At 38.7% G+C, this 18533-nt stretch overlaps 1 protein-coding gene and 1 pseudogene across 4 annotated transcripts in view; one reads left to right on the top strand and one right to left on the bottom strand.

Annotated features, from left to right (window-relative positions):
* CLYBL (citramalyl-CoA lyase) overlaps positions 1-18533 on the top strand; it is a 338666-nt gene that overhangs the window by 42603 nt on the left and 277530 nt on the right. The window lies entirely within an intron of this gene.
* On the bottom strand, positions 1467-13141 carry LOC118497375 (annotated as a pseudogene).

Below are 18533 nucleotides of genomic sequence, written 5' to 3' on the forward strand. Positions count from 1 at the left end.
TGCATTCGTTTTTTTTAAATGTTGTCAGATTTAACCTTTTAAAATTAAATTAAAAAATAATTCTCCCCGATCTTTTGAATGGAATTTTAAAATAAAATGTAATGATGCACAAAATGTATAACTATGATAATGGAAACCCATAGGACACATCTCAAGGAGGACCCCTCTCCCTCTCTGGGAGGGAGGCCTATAAGGGTTCCAAATCCTCAGGCACATGCAAGATGATTCTGAGAAATTGTTAGGAGGAGTTCTCAGTTTATAATCTCTGACTGTGGGTAAGTTTGGTTGGTAAGCTCATACTGATTGTGGGGGCAGGGGAGGACTCAGCCTGTGTGTACTCTGACCCTTCAGTACTGCAACTTTGGCTAATGTGTACATCCTGTGAGGAGGGCCCTGGTCATTGGGAGGGTCCTGGTCAATATTCAGTCACTGTCAGCCAAAGCCAGGTGTGGGAGGGTGGGAAGCAGTCATGGGTGAGTTGCTTGAATCCACTACCTGGTTGAAATCCAGAGTGTTGCTTATTTGTAATCTACTGAACTCAGGTGCTCTCTGGGCATGGCCTTCATAAGTACTTTGTCCTTTGGGCTCATGGGGTTCCTCCTCTCAGGAACTTATTTGTCCCTGGAGTCACCGGAGTCATCTCTTTACCCAGAATCTTTGACTTTGGAGAGAAAATGCAGTGGGTCTGTATGAAGGGCCTAAAAGGCTTGGGATACTGTGCTTCTGTCAGCTTCCCAAGGCATCCCACTCCCACCCACAGTTTGCACATTGCTCTGGTGGTAAAAGCCCAAGCACTGATTGCATTATATCCATGTATTCTAAATAACAAGAAATATTTTTATAAGAAATATTTTTTTACATCTATAGATCTTCATGAGTTTCTTTTTCTTTTTTTAAAAAAAGATTTTACTTATTTACTTTTAGAGAGAGGGAAGGGAGGGAGAAGGAGAGAGAGACACACCTTGATCTGTTACCTCTCACCACTGGGTACTGGCTTGCAACCCAGGCATGTACCCTGGGTTGAACAAGTGACCTTTTGGTTTGCAGGCTGGTGCTCAATCCATTGAGCCGCATCAACCAGGGTCAGACCTTCAGACTTTTCATCAGCATGATTTGCAGTTTCTGTCTTTGTTATCTAGTATCCATAATCGTCTGTATTCTAAGGTTTTCTGCCAACACTTCCATCTTCAACAAGATGGAAAAGCAGGAGAAAGGAATTGCTTAAATAGGTGGGAATCTTAACCAAGGGACACATGCATTTCTGACACATTAGCAGGAAATTGTCTCGTTTTTGTCTTTATTCATAGTTACATTAAAATTTAGGCATGCAAAAATAATTTTAGGCAGGCAATAAAGGAAGTTGAAGGAATGCACATCAACAGCCACCATTCTGTACCAGTTGTTCTTCAATTTGGATCATTCAGGCCATTGATGTTTTATTTTTTTATGTACTTTAAAAAAATTTATATTACAGTTGATATTCAATATTAATTTTATATTATTGTCAGATATACAGCATACTGGTTAGACAGTTATATAGTTTATAAAGTAATCTCCCCAATAATTCAAATACCCACCTGGCACCATACATAATTATTATAATATTAATGGCTACATTGCCTATGCTGTATTTTACATCCCCATGGCAATTTTGTAACTGCCAGTTTGTACTTAATTTCTTCACCTTTTTCACCTAGCTGTCTCCCTCATCCTCTCTGGCAACTCTCAGTTTGTCCTCTACATCCATGAGTCTGTTTTGTTTGTTCATTTATTTGATTCGTTAGATTCTACATATAAGTGAAATCATATGCTATTTGTCTTTCTCTGACTTATTTCACTTAGCACAATACCATCTAGGTCCATCCATGCTGACACAAATGGTAAGATTTCATTCTTTTTTATGGCCAAGTAATATTTCATTTTGTATCTGGACAGCTTTTTAATGAACTGAATCATTTGTATTTTGGGGTGTTGGTGGGCTAAGTTCTGGGTCTCCCAATGCTACTCATATTGAGTCCTAACCCCCAGTACCTCAGATGTGAATGTGTTTGGAGATAGGGTCTTATAATGGTAATTGGGATAAAATGAGGCCCTGTGGATGGGCCCCGATCCAGTATGACTGGTTTCCTTATAAGAGGAGATCAGGACACAAATTCAGGAACAAGGAAGAAAGACCATGTGAAGACACAGTGAGAGGGTGGTCATCTGTAAACCCAGGAGAGAGTTTTCAGAAGAAATGAATGATACTGACAACTTGATCTTGCACTGCTATTCTCCAGGACTGTGAGGGTAAAAAAATTTCTCTTGTTTAAGTGACCCAGTATATAGCACTTCGTTATGGCAGCACAGAAACACTCCATCGAGGTTAACCTGTGTGTTACAGGATGTTTAGCAGCATCCCTGGACCTCTACCCATTGATATCATTGGCAATCCCCCAGACCCACAGTTGTGACAATCAACAAAATCTTCCTCCCCTTCTCACTGAGAACCACTGTTTCAGATGGCCACCTTTGCACTGCCAGTGGTTAACGTGATGACTGCTCCCCTAACCAAGTAGATAATCAAGTATTACCTGAATGAATTCACTTGACTGTCTCCCTATCTTGGTTCTCACTGCTCCATTGCAAACTCCTTTTGCTGCAATTAAGATAGTAATTACTTCCAGTTTAATTTATAGCAGACTATGAGTTATGACATCCTGCATTTCTGAAAATAGAGGCCTTAACTCAGCTTCTCCTTGTGGTAGAAAGGTTGAAGAATCCTTTTTTGAAGTTGGTTTCTCCACGGAAGAGAAGGATAATGCCTTAAGGACATTCTGCAATTTGGAAACAAAACACCTTCGCCAAAGCCTGTGTAATCTGCAAAGCTGGTAAACATGAGAAGTTAGTATTTTTACAGAGTGATGTTCTAAATGCAGAGGGAAACTGACTAAGTGAGGATGTTTTATAACGATTTCTTTTCCCAGAAGGTCAGAGAAGAATGAAAAGTCAGTTAGAAATAACCTTTAGAATTTAGCATCCTTACTTGGGCATTTATGAATATGATCGAACAAAAAGTACCATACACTGGAAAAGTCAGACAAAGCCCACACTAATTCCTATTGTGCTTATTTTTCGGCCTCATCTTTCTGATCATGTGTGATGATTCTGTCTTTCACTTATTTCCATGTCTTGAAGATTGTTTTTATGTGATGCTTCCCAGGCTTCCTTTTTTTTTTTCCAGAAGAACCCTTATAATGTCTGAACTGGAACTCTTGCATGAATCTGAATCTGATGAAGAAAGAGCTGTTTCTTTATTTAACTAAATTAATTACATTTTGATTTCATCTTTATTGTATTTTTTCCATTACCATTTAGTCCTCTTATATCCCCTTCCCCCAGCAATCACCACACTGTTGTCCATGTCCCTGAGTCCTTTTTACTTTTTGCTCAATCCCTCCAACCCTTAACCTCCCCCCTTGCAGCTCTCATCCTGCTCTCCATCTATGACTCTGTCCCCATTTTCCTTGAAAACTCAGTTTGTTCATTAGTCTGAAATCATATGGTAATTGTCTTCCTCTGATTGGCTTATTTCATTTAGCATAATGTTCTCCAGGTCCATCCATACTGTCAAAAAGGGTAAAAATTTCTTTTTTTATAGCCGAGTAGTAGTCCATTGTGTAAATGTGCCATAGTGGTTTTATCCACTCGTCTGTTGATGGACACTTGGACTGCTTCCATATCTTGTATATTGTAAATAAAGTTGCAGTGAACATAGGGGTGTTTGTGTTCTTTCGAATTAGTGTTTTGGGTTCCTTTGTATACACTCCCACAAGTGGGATAGCTGGGTTGAAAGGCAGATCCATTTTTAAGTTTTTGAGACATCTCCATACTGCTTTCTCCATACTACATCTCCAGGTGCTATACCAATCTGCATTCCTACCAACAACGCAAAAGGGTTCCCCTTTCTCCACATCTTCACTAGCACTTGTTTGTTGATTTATTGATGATAGCCATTCCGACAGGTTTGAGATGATATCTCATTGTGGTTTTAATTTGCATTTCTGATGATTAGTGACGTTGAACATCTTTTCTTTTGTCTACTGGCCATCTGTATATTCTCCTTGGATAAATATCTATTTGAGTCCTTTGCCTATTTTGTAAATGAGTTTTTTGGGGTTATTTTGGTGTTGAGTTTTGTAAGTTCTTTATAAATTTTGGATATTAATCCCTTATCAGATGTGTTGGTGAATATGTTTGCCCATTGTGTGGGTTGTCTTTTTGTTTTGTTGATGATTTCCTTTGCTGTGCAAAATCTCTTTAGCTTGATGTAGTCCCATTTGTTTATTTGTTCTTTTGTTTCTCTTGCCTGGAGAGATAGATCTGATAAAACATTGCCATGAGCAATGTCTCTGATTTTGCTGCCTATGTTTTCTTCTATGATTTTTATGGTTTCAGGTCTAACATTTAAGTCTTTGATCTATTTTTGAATTTATTCTTGTGTATAGTTTAAGGAGGTCTAGTTTCATTTTTCTGCATGTATCTCTCCAGTTTTCCCAACATTTATTGTATAACCTATCTTTAGTGAATTTTATATGTTTGCTTTCTCTGTGAAATATTAATTTACTATAAATGTGTGGGTTTATTTCTGGGCTCTTTATTCTGTTCCATTGATCTGTGTGTCTGTTTTTAAGCCAGTACTATGCTGTTTTGATTACTATGGCCGTATAGTATAATTTGATATTATGTAGTGTGATTCCTCCAATTTTGATCTTCTTTTTCAGTGTCACTGTTGCTATGTGAGACCTTTTGTGGTTCCATATAAATTTTTGAAATATTTGTGCTGGTTCTGTGAAATATATCACTGGAATCTAATGGGAATTTCGATGAATCTGTGGATTGCTCTGGGTAGTAAGGACATTTTAATGATGTTAATTCTTCCTATCTATGAACACGGTGTGTGCTTCCCATTATTTGTATCTTCTTCAATTTTTTTTTCATTGTCTTATAATTTTCTGAGTACAGGATTTTTACATCCTTGGTTATATCCTAGTATTTTATTCTTTTTGAAGCAATTGTGAATGGGATCATTTTCTTAATTTTCCTTTCTTTTAGTTCATTATTGGCATATAAGAATGCAGCTGATTCCTGGATATTAATTTGGTGTCCTGCTACTTTGCTGAATTCATTTATCAGTTCTGGTAGTTTCTTGGAGGAATCTTTGGGGTTCTCTATACACAGTATCATGTCATCTGCAAATAAAAACAGTTTTACCTCTTCCTTTCCAATATGGATGCCTTTTATTTCTTCTTCTTCTCTGAGTGCTGTGGCTAGGACTTCCAGCACTGTTTTTTCTTTTTTAATAAATTGTGTTTATTTTTAGAGAAGGGAGAAAGAGATGGGAGAGAAACATCAATGTGTGAGAGAAACAGATCAGTTGCCTCTTGCAAGCCCCCCAAAAGGGACCTAGCCCTCACCCAGGCATGTGCCCTGAGTGGAAATAGAACTGCAACCTTTGGTTCCCAGGCTGATGCACAAACCACTGAACCACACCAACCACAGCCAGTACTGCACTGAATAAGAGAGTTGAAAGTGTACATTCCTGTCTTGTTTCTAATCTTAAGGGGAATACTTGTAGTTTTTGTCCATTGAGTATGATGCTGGCAATGGATTTGTCATATATAGCCTTTGTTGTGTTTAGGTATGTTCCCTCTATTCCCAATTTGCTGAGAGTTTCTATCATAAATGGGTGCTGGATTTTATCAAATGGTTTTTCTGCATCTGTTGGTAAGATTTTCTGGTTTTTATCTTTCATTTTCTTTATGTGGTGAATGACATTTATTGATTTGCTAATGTTGTACCAACCTTGCATTCTTGGAATAAATCCCACTTGATCACGGTGTATGATCTTTTTGATGCATTGCTGTATTTGGTTTGCTAATATTTTGTTGAGGATTTAGCGTCTGTGTTCATCAGGGATATTGCCTATAATTTTCTTTCTTTGTAATGTCTTTATCTGGTTTTGGAATTAGGATAATGCAGGCCACATAAAAGAGCTTGGGAGCCTTCCTTCCTCTTGAATTTTTTTGAAATAGTTTGAGAAAGAGAGGTGTTAGCTCTATTAGAATGTTTGATAAAATTCCCCAGTGATCCACCTGGTCCAGAGCTTTTGATTATTGAGAGTTAATTTTGATTACTACTTCAAAGTCACTAGGTATAATCTGTCTATTCACATTCTCTGATTCTTCCTGATTTACTTTTCAAATATTATAAGTTTCTAAGAATTTATCCATTTCATCCAGGTTGTCCAATTTGTTGGCATATAGTTGTTCATAATATTTTCTTACAAGCCTTTGTATTTCTTTGGTGTCAGTTATTATTTTTCCTCTTTCATTGCTGATTTAATTTATATGGGAAATTTCTCTCTTTTTTAAAAAGTATATTTTATTCATTATGCTATTATAGTTTTCTCATTTTCCCCCCTTTATTTTCCCTCCACCCCGCAACCCCCAATCCTCCAGCATTCCTCCCATTAGTTCATGTCCATGGGTTGCACATGTAAGTTCTTTGACTTTTATGTTTTCTAGACCATTCCTAATTTCTCCCCATCTATTTTTTGCCTACCAATTATCCTTCTTATTCCCTGTACCTTTCCTCTCCATTCTTCCCCTCCTGCTCCCCACTGAAAAACCTCCATGTGATCTCCATTTCTCTGATTCTGTTCCTGTCCTATTTGTTTGCTTAGTTTTTGTTTTTGCTTTTTTGGGTTCATTTGTTGATAGTTGTGAGTTTGTTGTCATTTTACTATTCATAGTTTTTGATCTTCTTTTTCTTTGATAAGTCCCCTTAACATTTTATATAATAAGGACTTGGTAATGATGAATTCCTTTAACTTGACCTTATCTGAGAAGCACTTTATCTGCCCTTCCACTCTAGGTGATAGCTTTGCCGGATAGAGTAATGTTGGATGTAGGTCCTTGCCTTTCAAGACTTTGAAAACTTCTTTCTAGCCCCTTCTTGCCTGCAAGGTTTCTTTTGAGAAATCAACTGATAGCTTATGGTAAGCTACTCCTTTGTAGGTAATTGTCTCCTGTCTTGCTGCTTTTAAGATTCTCTCCTTATCTTTGATTTTGGGTAATGTAATTATGATGTGTCTTGATGTGCTCCTTTTTGGGTCCAATTTCTTTGGGACTCTCTGGGCTTCCTGGACTTCCTGGAAGTCTATTTCCTTCACCAGATTGGGAAAATTTTCCTTCATTATTTGTTCAAATAAGTTTTCAATTTCTTACTCTTGTTCTTCTCCTTCTGCACCCCTATGATTCTGATGTTAGAGTGTTTAAAGTTGTCCCAAAGTTTCCTCATGTTTTTGAATTCTTGTTTCTTCCTTCTGTTCTGGTTGAATGTTTATTTCTTCTTTCTGGTTCAATCCATTGATTTGAGTCCTAGTTTCCTTCCCTTCACTGTTGGTTTCCTGTGTGTTTTGCTTCGTTTCCCTTTGGGTAGCCTTCATTTGGTGACCAAGCTCAATCAGTTCTGTGAGCATCCTGATTACCAGTGTTTTGAACTCTGCATCAGATAGGTTGGTTGTCTCATTGCTTAGCTCTTTTTCTGGAGTTTTGATCTGTTCTTTCATTTGGGCCATATTTCTTTGTCTCAGTGCACCTGTTGTGTTTTAAGGGGGTGGGGCCTGAGGTATTCACTCAGGCAAGGCAGCTGTCTTTTCTGGGTTGTGGTGCTGTCTGTGAAAGAGGGGTCAGAGAGGGAGCAATGTAGCTCGCTTGCTCCTCTGTAGCCTCACTTTCCAACAAACTTTCTCATGTGAGACTGGGAGTTTCTCCCACTGTGGCAACCCCCACAGTAGTTTACAGCTTGCTTTGAGTCTTTAGTTTCCTGTTTAGCCAGCCCTGCCTTCCCACACATTCTCTCTACTCGGCAGCCCATTGCTGTCCCTCCCACTGGTCTGGGTGAATGTTTCTTCACCTCCTTGGTTGTCGGAGTTCCATGCAGTTTGATTTTCTGGCACTTCTGGTTGTTTATTGTTTCTAGATTGGTTGTTATCCTTTTGGTTGTGCAAGGAAGGAAAGTGTTTCTACCTATGCCTCCATCTTGGCAGGAACTCCCTCTCTTTTTCTTGATGAATCTGGTTAAAGGTTTGTCAGTCTTGTTTATCTTTTCAAAGAACCAGCTCTTGGATTCATTGATCTTTTGTATCATTTCTTTTAGACTCTGTTTAGTTTATTTCTGATCTGATCTTTATTATTTCTTCTTTCTACTCACTTTGGGCTTTGTTGTTCTTTTTCAAGTTCCTTAAACTGTAAAGTTAGATTTTTTATTTGAGCTTTTTCAAGGTTGTTTGTTTGTTTGTTTGTTTGTTTTTAGATAGGCTTAAATGCTATGAATTTCTCTCTTAGGATTGCTTTCCCAGTATCCCACAGGGTTTGGATTTTTGTGTCCTCATTTTCATGTTTTTTAAGGTATCTTTCGATTTCTGCCTTGATCTTTGTGTTGACACATTCATTATTTAATAACGTGTTACTTAGCTTCCATGCCTTTGCATGTTTTTCAGTGTTTTTCTTGTGATTGATCTCTAGTTTCATAGGATTGTGGTCAGAGAAGAATCTTAATATGATTTCTATCTTCTTAAATTTATTGAAATTTGTTTTGTGTTCTAACATGTGGTCTTTCCTAGAAAACATTCCACATGCACTTGAAAAGTATGTATATCCTGCTGCTTTGGGATGAAATACTCTGAAGATATCATTTAAATCCATTTGATCTAGTGCAGGGGTGTCAAACCCATTTTCACCAGGGGCCATATCAACCTCATGGTTGTCTTCGGAGGGCCGAATGTAATTTTAGGACTGTATAAATGTAACTACTCCTTAACAGTTAAGTGAGAGCTCAGCGATGCTGCCAGGTAGATACAAGGTGTCGCGTCGGATAAAGCAAGGATTCAGCCTGCGGGCCTTGTGTTTGTCACCTGTGATCTACTGGGTCATTTAAGGCCACTGTCTCCTTGTTGATTTTCTGTCTGGAAGATCGATCCTTCGAAGTCAGTGGGTGTTAAAATCCCCAACTATGATTGCCCTCCTGTCAGTCTTTCCCTTTATGTCCATCAAGATTTGCTTTACATATTTACTTACTTATATGTTGGGTACATAAACATTTACTAGGGTTATATCCTCTTGTTGGATTGTTCCTTTACCATTATGTAGTCTTTTTCTTTGTCTCTTACCATAGCCTTGTATTTAAGTCTATTTTGTCAGATACAAGTACTGCTACCCCACCTTTTTTTCCTTTCCATTTGCATGAACTATCTTTTTCCATCCCTTTACCTTTAGTTTATGTATATGTTTCAATCTAAGATATGTCTCTTGGAGGCATCATATATATTATGAGTCTTGTTTTCTTATCCATTCAGCTACCTTATGTCTTTCGGTTGGAGCATTTAAGCCATTACATTTAAGGTGATTTACAATAGATATGTATTTAGTGCCATTTTATTTTTAAACTATATTCTATTTCTTCTCCTCCTCCTTCTTCTTAGTGAGCCTTTTAACATTTGTTGCAGTACTGGTTTGATGTTAAACTCCTTTAGTTTTTTCTTGTCTGGAAAGCTCCTTATTTCCCCTTCATATTTAAATGATAGCCTTGCTGGGTAAAGTAGCCTTGGTGTAGGTCCTTGCTTTTCAATACCTTGAAGATTTCATGCCACTCCCTTCTGGCCTGAAATGTTTCTGTTGAGAAATCAAAGGACAGCCTAATTGGGTCTTCATTGTATGTAGCTACCTGCTTTTCTCTTGTGGCTTTTAGGATTCTCTTCTTCTCCTAAGCCTTATCATTTTAATTATGACATATCTTGTGTAGGCAGACCTCTTTGGGTCCAACTAGTTTGGGACTCTTTGAGCTTCCTGGACTTGTGTGTTTTTCCTTCACCAGACTAGGGAAGTTTTTAATCATTATTTCTTCAAATAGGTTCTTGATCCCTTGCTCATTGTCTGCTTCTTGTGTTTCCATGATGCGATTGTTGTTATGCTTCATGTTGTCCAAAATGTTTCTTAAGGTCTCCTCACTATTTTTAAATTCATTTTTTCCTTACTCTGCCTGGGTGGGGTTTTTTTATACCTTATTTTCCAAATCACTGATTTGTTCGTCTTCTTCATCTAACCTACTCTTTATTCCTTTCAGTATATTATTTATTTCAAGATATTGCATTCTTTATTTCTGACGATTTCTGGTCATTTTTAATGTTTCTATGTTGTTTTTTCATGTTGTTGAGTATCCTTATAATCATTACTGTAAACACTCTATTTGATAAATTGCTTGTGTATGGTTATATAGCTCTTCTGGAGAATTCTCTCATTTTCATTTGGGGCCTGTTTTTTTTGCCTTCCCCTTTCTGCTTCTTTGTATTAGTTTCTATATATTAGGTAGATCTGCAAAGATTGTGGTGTAGGCCTTTTTAGACGCTACTTGTGACTGGACCTGGTCAACCTGTTTGGAGCTATCAGTAATCCATAGCATTTGGCTCCCTCTCCTGGGCCTGTTTGTGTACAGAAAGAACCAGGCTGCACACCAAGCTGGTTTTTTTTACTAGTAGTGGGCCCTGGGAGTGTCACTGAAGTCTCATAGAGCTCCCAGAGATCTGCCTTAGTTGTTAAACTAATCAATGATATAGCCACAAGCTGTACTAAGCAGCCTGGCTAAAGCTCCACAGAGTGGGACAGAATAATTCTTGCAGATATTACTATTGCTTCTTCTCAAGCTGATGCCATTTAGAGAGGAATGCTGTGCCTGAGAAAGATGACCTCTGCAGTATGGTGAATTACTGAGCACAGGGATCCTGGCTGTTGTTCCCTTAGTTCTCTCCCTGGAGCCACCAACCCCAGACTCTCCTCAAGCATCTCTAGTCCAATCTGCCCTCCCTCTGCTGGAGCCCAGGGTAAGTTGCGTGCAAATGAAATTTTGTACATTGGCCCTTTAAGAGACTCTTTGCACATCTAGCCCTCTCTCCCAGGCAGACAGAAACCCTGCTGCTTTTCACAGCTGGATGTTATCTAGGTTCCTTTCCAGCTGTTGTTGTACACTGGCAAGCCCTGCTTGGGATTTAGACCCCATACTTCTCAGGGGGAATGCCCCAGCTGCTGATCTATCTCTCTGGAACTTCAGCTGCTGCCTGTTAAAACCCAGCCAAGCATTTTGTGCTGCCTCTGCACTCCCTACCAGTCTCGTTGTGGTGAAGTTTCTCCTGTAAGTCCTTGGTTATAAGGCTTGTCTCCAGCTAGTATTAAGTTGCTTATTCAGGATGATTTCTTTATGATTTAGTTGTAATTCCAGATTGGTCCTGGGAGGAGGTTAGTGTAGCTTCCACTTACTCTGCCATGTTCAATCTCTCAAGCTTCTTCTTGAATTATCAGTACAACTAGATGAATCATCAGGTTTATCAGGCACTATTTTTCCCAGGGAGTCCAGTTTTGGTTGAGAGAAGTGGTTGCTGAGGGCATATCTGAGAATTTCATTTTATTTTCTTCCTGTTCCATGCATAGAGAGAATAGCTTTTCTGTAGATCATTTTCTATATTTTTTCTTTTCAACAGTTTTCTTGTATCCTTTTTTCACCTGACCCATCAGAAGAGAAAATTCATTCTGATGTTTTTTACAATATTTACTGTGAATGTCATGTTTTCTGTTTGGTCCTTTATAAAAACCAGTGTGCTTTCTTTGAGTTTACTAGCTTCAAGATGCATTCTAGTCTTATCCATATATTTAATTTCTTTAATTATTTCAGCAGCTGATTTAGGATACACAGCATCACACTGTTGGGCATTGTACATATGTACAAATTCTTGGTGCCTTTTAATGAGCTGTTCCTTCAGTAGATATTCCATGCCGTTTGAGCTTTTTAAGTTGTGATCTGACAGCAAGCTATATAGAGTTTGGGGCAGTGGCTTCCTTTTGTGAACAGAGCTGAGCCTTTCCTTCTTCTCTTCACATGATAAACAGTTGTCCAAATGCTTATTAATGTGATTGTCTAGAATATTAACCCCACAAACAAGACAGTCCACTTTAGTAACTTGTTTCAAAGTTGTGTACAGGGTGCCTCAGGAACATTAGCATCTGCAATGCCCGAAGCTGTCTTTTCTGAGGAAGGTGTCTGTCTCTTTGGTCTTTGCAGAAGTGCTCACCTCTTTTTGAGGGCTGAACTTGCTTTCGTTCTTATTTATCAACAATTCTGATGTAGAACCACCAGTTTCTCTAATCAAGAAATTCTCCATTAACCTGCTTCCTTGCTTTAAAAAATGTCTGAAGGCTATAGGAGTGTATACTTGGGCACTAAGGTGCTTTCAGAAAAGGAGACAGGAGAAATGGGTGGTGATTCTAAGGCAAACCACACAAATGATTCCGTGCAAAATTTAAGCTTTTTACCAGTTCATCTATTATACAGTTATTTTCTGGCTCTGTGACTGTCACACAACAAGTTGGACATTGTGTTTTATGACACAAAAATTTTCATATACAGAGAGAACAATAGTTATACAAATACTGAAGAATCATCATTGCAGTGTTGAAATATTAAAAACAAATTCCACACTGTAGCAAATCATCTACTGTCTTCAAGACTTCCAGGCTCAGAGGCCATAGAGGCTCTACTAGGGAGCCCATGGCCATTACAAAGGAGGCTGGAGATTTCATTGTCCACTGGCCTCCTGTGCTCCACTGCCACTCTAAATTTCCCATGCTACTAAAGTAATGGTGTTTTAGATTGGGGCTTCCAACCCATTAGTGAGCTGGAAATTAATTTATTGGGTCAGTTTGAGTGCTTAAAAAAATGAACTAGACTTCAGCCAAGATGGAAGCATAGCTAGACCTGTTTTGTCTCCTTGCACTATGATAAGAAGGATCACAACTAACTCCAAAGTGAATAATAACCAGAACTGCCAGAAAATTGAACCGTATGGAAGTCCAACAACCAAGGCTTTAAGAAGAAATATCTATCCAGATGGGTAGGAGGGGCAGAGTTGTGGAGCTGGGACAGAGAGACGTGTTGTGGTGGTGATGAGGTAGTGGCAGCAAGGCAGCTGGGATAGCAACAGGCAGAATGGGCAGTCCCACACTCGTGTGTGGTGGATAAAACTGGGTGAGACACTTGGGGAGTGAGCATTCTCAGCCCCAGGCCAGACCACACAGCCTAGAGTTCCAGTTCCAGTATTGAAAAATGTAAAGCTTCATGACTTCTGGCTCTAAAAACCAGTGGGGGATGCAGTGGCAGAAGAAACTGCCAGTCTCCTAGGAGAGTCCATCGAAAGGACCCTCACATTTTTACACAAACCCACCCACTCTGGGATTCAGCACCAGGGCAGCAGCTAGAAGGGTGCCAGTAGCATATGGAAAGTGGGGGAAGTAACTGGAAATGGAGTGAGAGCTGAGCAAGTGACACTGTTTCCTCTAAGCCCTCCCCCACATACAGCACTACAAAGTGGTAAAGTGGGTTGTCCCACCCTGGTGAATACCTAAGGTTCTACCCCTTACAATGTAACAGGTGCGCCAAGGTAGGGAGTCAAAGAAGCTCTGCCTAATACACAGAAACAAACACAGGGAGGCTGCCAAATTGAGGAGACAAAGAAATATGGCCCAAATGAAAGAACAGATCAAAACTCCAGAAAAAGAATCAAATGAAAGAGACATAACCAATCTATCAGATGCAGAGTTCAAAACACTGGTGATACAGATGCTCAGAGAACTTGCTGAGTATGGCAAACACATAAGGGAAGAAATGAAGGCTACACTAAGTGAAACAAAGAAAAGTCCATAGCGGACCAACAGTGAAGGGAAGGAAGCCGGAGTTCAAATCAGCAATTTGGAACATAAGGAAGAAATAAACAGTAAACCAATACAGAATGAAGAAACAATCCAAAAAGATGAGGAGAGAATAAGAAGACTCTGGGACAACTCCAAAAGTGCAAACATCTAAATTATAGGGATGCCTGAAGGAGAAGAGGAAGAGCAAGAAATTGAAAACTTATTTGAACAAATAATGAAAGAAAACTTCTTAATTTGGTGAAGGAAATAGACATACAAGTCCAGGAAGCACAGAGAGTACCAAACAAGCTGGACCCAAAGAGGACCACACCAAGACATGTCATAATTAAAATGTCAAAGGTTACAGATAAAGAGAATCCTAGATGCAGCAAGAAAGAAGCAGAGAGTTACCTTCAAAGGAGTTCCTATAAGACTGTCATCTGATTTCTGAAAAGAAACTTTGCAGGCAAGATGGGGCTGGCAAGAAGTATTCAAAGTGATGAAAAGCAAGGACCTACAACCTAGATTACTGTATCCAGCAAAGCTGTCATTTAGAATGGAAGGGCAGATAAAGTTCTTCCAGGACAAGGTAAAGCTGAAGGAGTTCATCATCACCAAGCCATTATTACATGAAATGTTAGAGGGACTTATTTAAGAAAAAGAAGATCAAAATTATGAACAGTAAAATGACGACAAACTCACAACTATCAACATCTGGATCTAAAAAAAACGAAAACAAACTAAGCAAACAACTAGAACAGAAAAAGAATTATAGAAATGGAGATCACATGGAGAATTATCAGGAGGAAGAGGAAAGAGGGAGAATGGGGGGAAAGGTACAAGGATTAAGAAGTGTAATTGGGTCCTGGCTGGTGTGGTTCATTGGAATGAGTGCCAGACTGCAAACCAAAGGGTCTTAGTTCAATTCCAAGTCAGGGCACCTGCCTGGGTTGTGGGCCATGTCCCCATTTGGGGGCCTCTGAGAGGCAACCACACATTGATGTTTCTCTCCCTCTTTTCCTGCCTTCCACTCCCTAAAAGTAAATAAATTAAATCTCAGAAAAAAGAAGCGTAATTGGTAGGTACAAAACAGGCAGGGGGATGTTAAGAATGGTATAGGAAATGGAGAAGCCATAGAACTTACATGCAGGACCCATGAACATGAACTAGGGGGGATTTGCTGGAAGGAAGGGGCATACCTGGTAGAGGGGCAAAAGGGAAAAAATTGGGACAACTATAATAGTATAATCAATAAAATATACTTTAAAAAATCCAAATCAAATAGTGTCAATATTAAAAAAAAAAAAAACTCTAACAGAATAGAAACTGTTTTACTCAAAGTGGTTGTTTTTTAAAGATTCTATTTATTTTTTTAGACAGAGAGGAAGGGAGGGAGAAAAAGGGGGAGAGAAACATGGATCAGTTGCCTCTCAGAGGCCCCCAACTGGGGACCTGGCCTGCAACCCAGGCATGTGCCCTGACCAGGAACTGAATCAGAGATCTTTCGGTTTGCAGGCCGGCACTCAGTACACTGAGCCATACCAGCCAAGATGAAACTGTTTTATTCAGAGTACATCACATAGTGTTTTGTTTTATAAAATGCTTGTTTCTTTTAATATATGGAGTGTGTGTATGTGTGTTTATGGGCTCTGAATATAAAATGTATTGCTTCCAGTGGGTTGCAGTAAAAAATAAATTGTAAAAAATGCTGCCTTGGAGGAATTTCTGATACACATAGATAGTTTTCTTTAAGAATGTGTAGAGTATTCATAAGCTTCTGTGTCTGTGGAGCTCCCTAGTTTAAACTAAGTGGATTCTCCTCCCGTGAACACACTGTTACAGGGTGGTTGGGTATAGTCAAAGCAGCAACTTGGGATATTATGGGGTTAAATGACCTTTTGTGAGCTTTCCTGAGGCCCTGTCATTTGTAAGTCCTTTCCTGAAAATGAAATGGAAAATTTCATTTTCAGTTGCAAGGAAGCAACTTCTTAGTGAATTATCTTTAGCAGAACCCTTTTATTAATTAAGCCCTGCTTTTGTGAATTTTCTGTATTATTTAGTAGTAAAATCTACTTGTGCCCTAAGTTGTCTGTCACACTCCTTTACCCTTTTTCCACTTCTGATCAAGAGTGGTATGTTTTAGGAGCTCAGGCTGGCCTGGGGTAAGTGGTATTGCTAACAGCGCTTCTAAAGAGGGAGACTGGGAAGTGCAAAGGTTGGAACATCTTTGTGTCTACACCCCCTAACAAATCCCAGAAGGGTGTCTTCTTGCACTTAACGATGATTTAAAATTAACCTAATCAGTTTCCTTTTACCATTGAAACCAAGTGGTCTTATAATATAAACTGCTGTTTATAAAGGCATGTGCACAGAGGATCTGCTGACCATTCTTTCAGTAGGCATTTACTAAGCACCCTTTCTGGGCCAGGCACTCTTCTAAGCCCTGGGTATGGTGATGAGCAGGGCAGGCAGGACCCCTGCCCAGGAGCTTCTGTGCCAGGGAGCCTGCTCCTAGGCCATCTCATGCTGTGGCCTTTTGGTCCATTGGTCTTGTTAGGCCTGATTTGTGCAATACGTTTACCTTTCCAAAGTGATGGCTAGGCCCAAGGACCACTCCCTGTTTACCTAAGTGGGGCCAGGTATGAAATATATGAAAGGCTCGTAAGAGAAAATGGACTTTCTTCTTGGAAATTGCTACAGATTCTTTAGAGAATGAAAACCTTAGACTTTGAGAGCCCTAGCTCAACAAAACAATATTTGAGGCACAAACTTGTTCATAGACAGCAGTCAGACAGGACAACATTCATCAGATCAAGATTTATTGCTCTGATCTCTGAAGAACCTTCTTAAGAAAGCACCCCACCTTCACCTATAGCCTCCCAATTCTATAGTATCTAAAGCTTGTGAAATCTATCCACATCATACTGCCACCCTCCAAGCACAATTCCATATTAGGGAGAACTTATTTCACTGCCTGTTTTTCCTAAGGTTAAAAGAAAATGTGTGATGGGAATGTATGCTAATTATCTTGGGACTAGTTAAACAAACAGATTCAGAGAAAGCGAAGATTTAGGATAGTTAAGATATATATATTATAAAAAGGTAAGTTTTGGGATAACAGCTGTCAATTTTTCCACTCAAGCGTTTTTATGAAGGGCAGAGGGCAAGAAGCATCTTATGTCCTCTCAAAGCTGAAACACATTTCGACATGGAGATATTAAAAGCAAATTTGGTGCCCAAGACAGGTGCCAGATTTTAATTACAGTTGGCATTTCTGAGTATGCTTTTGGCAGAGGTGGCCATCTTGTTGGAAAAGCCATAGATTTTGACACCAGCAGTATGGATGCCCAGTTGAAAATAATTTCCCTCTTATTTTCATTATGTTGGTTGTAAGAGAAAACTTTACTGATTAATATTTAAACAAGATACTCTGTTCAGTGAAAACAGTTATTCATTGGAATTGTCTTAGTGGTTTGGTATGTTAGCTCTGGGGGTAATAATATCTATCTTAGAGCCTTTAAAAAACACCAGTTAAAACAATAAAATATGATGTTTCATTACAAGAAATGAAATTGGCATACATCAGGTTTTCCATTAAGTTCCAGGTCACAGACAAGTAAAGTAAGAATGTTAGGGGGAAAATATCCTTTTTAAAAATAATTAGGGAGCTGTCTGTTTTGTTCACCAGATGGAAAATCCATAGTTGTGGGTGGTCTGTGTCGGAGAGAGCATCTCAGAATTGGCAGGACCATGTCTGTAACTTTTCAAGTCCTAGGACAAAAATTTGAATGCCATTGACTGTTCAGAAGGCTCCAAATATGTTTTAGCCCTTCTCACTCTACTTCCTGAATTTCGCCAGTTTTCTGAAAGAGTGTGTAAGTAAATTGATTTTGGCATGCCAAAATAAGTAGTCCATTGTTCTTTGAATTCTGAAACAGTATTACTGTCAGTCCTTGTTTTCTGTGACTTTTTGTACTGTCAATACATTATGATGATAATCTGATTAGTGGAACTGCCTGTGATACTATTGAGAAGCCTGCTTTTATTACGCTAGTGTACTCCAGAGCAAATAGTGTGGCCAAATGTGACTGAGGTTTAGGAAATTGTCCTAAGATTATTTGTCTGAAGAGGGATATTGTACTGTCATTGATGGGGTCTTTCATAAACTTGCTTTGATATTCTGATAAAATTAATTGACTAAAAGATAAGCTTTTCTTACTGATTTCTTTGATTACTGATAGTGAAAGTTAGTTATCTAGCTTCTCTAGTTTTTTAAAACCAGTAGTGTTTTTTTTGCATGCCTCAAAGTATCATTTTTTTCAGCCCAGTCTTACATGTTACATCTGCAAATTGGACTTTGAGATGAATGTGTTTTATATTCTAACATAAGGATGTATATTGTGTTTATATAATATTTAATTCATAAATTTAACCCCCAAACTTAAAAAAAAAGGCTTAATGATTACAGGAGAGTTAGATGAATAAAATCATTTCAGATGCCTTAAATGCAAGAAAAATGATTTATATTTCGGGCCTTTTTTTTTCAGTCAATTTGAAATTTGACTGAAAAAAAAAAAGGCCCGAAATATAAATCATTTTTCTTGGACAACAAATGTTTGGCTTTGACTGTACTATGATATTCTGTCTATGAGTAATAAAAATGGCAATGATTTATTAGTTCCATATCCCCCCAGCACAGATGCTGCACAGTCTGTCCCTTTTCTGGGCACTAAACAGTGGGTTTTAAAAAACATA

This window comes from Phyllostomus discolor, chromosome 11 (assembly GCF_004126475.2).
Source record: "Phyllostomus discolor isolate MPI-MPIP mPhyDis1 chromosome 11, mPhyDis1.pri.v3, whole genome shotgun sequence".
Lineage (NCBI taxonomy): Eukaryota > Metazoa > Chordata > Mammalia > Chiroptera > Phyllostomidae > Phyllostomus > Phyllostomus discolor.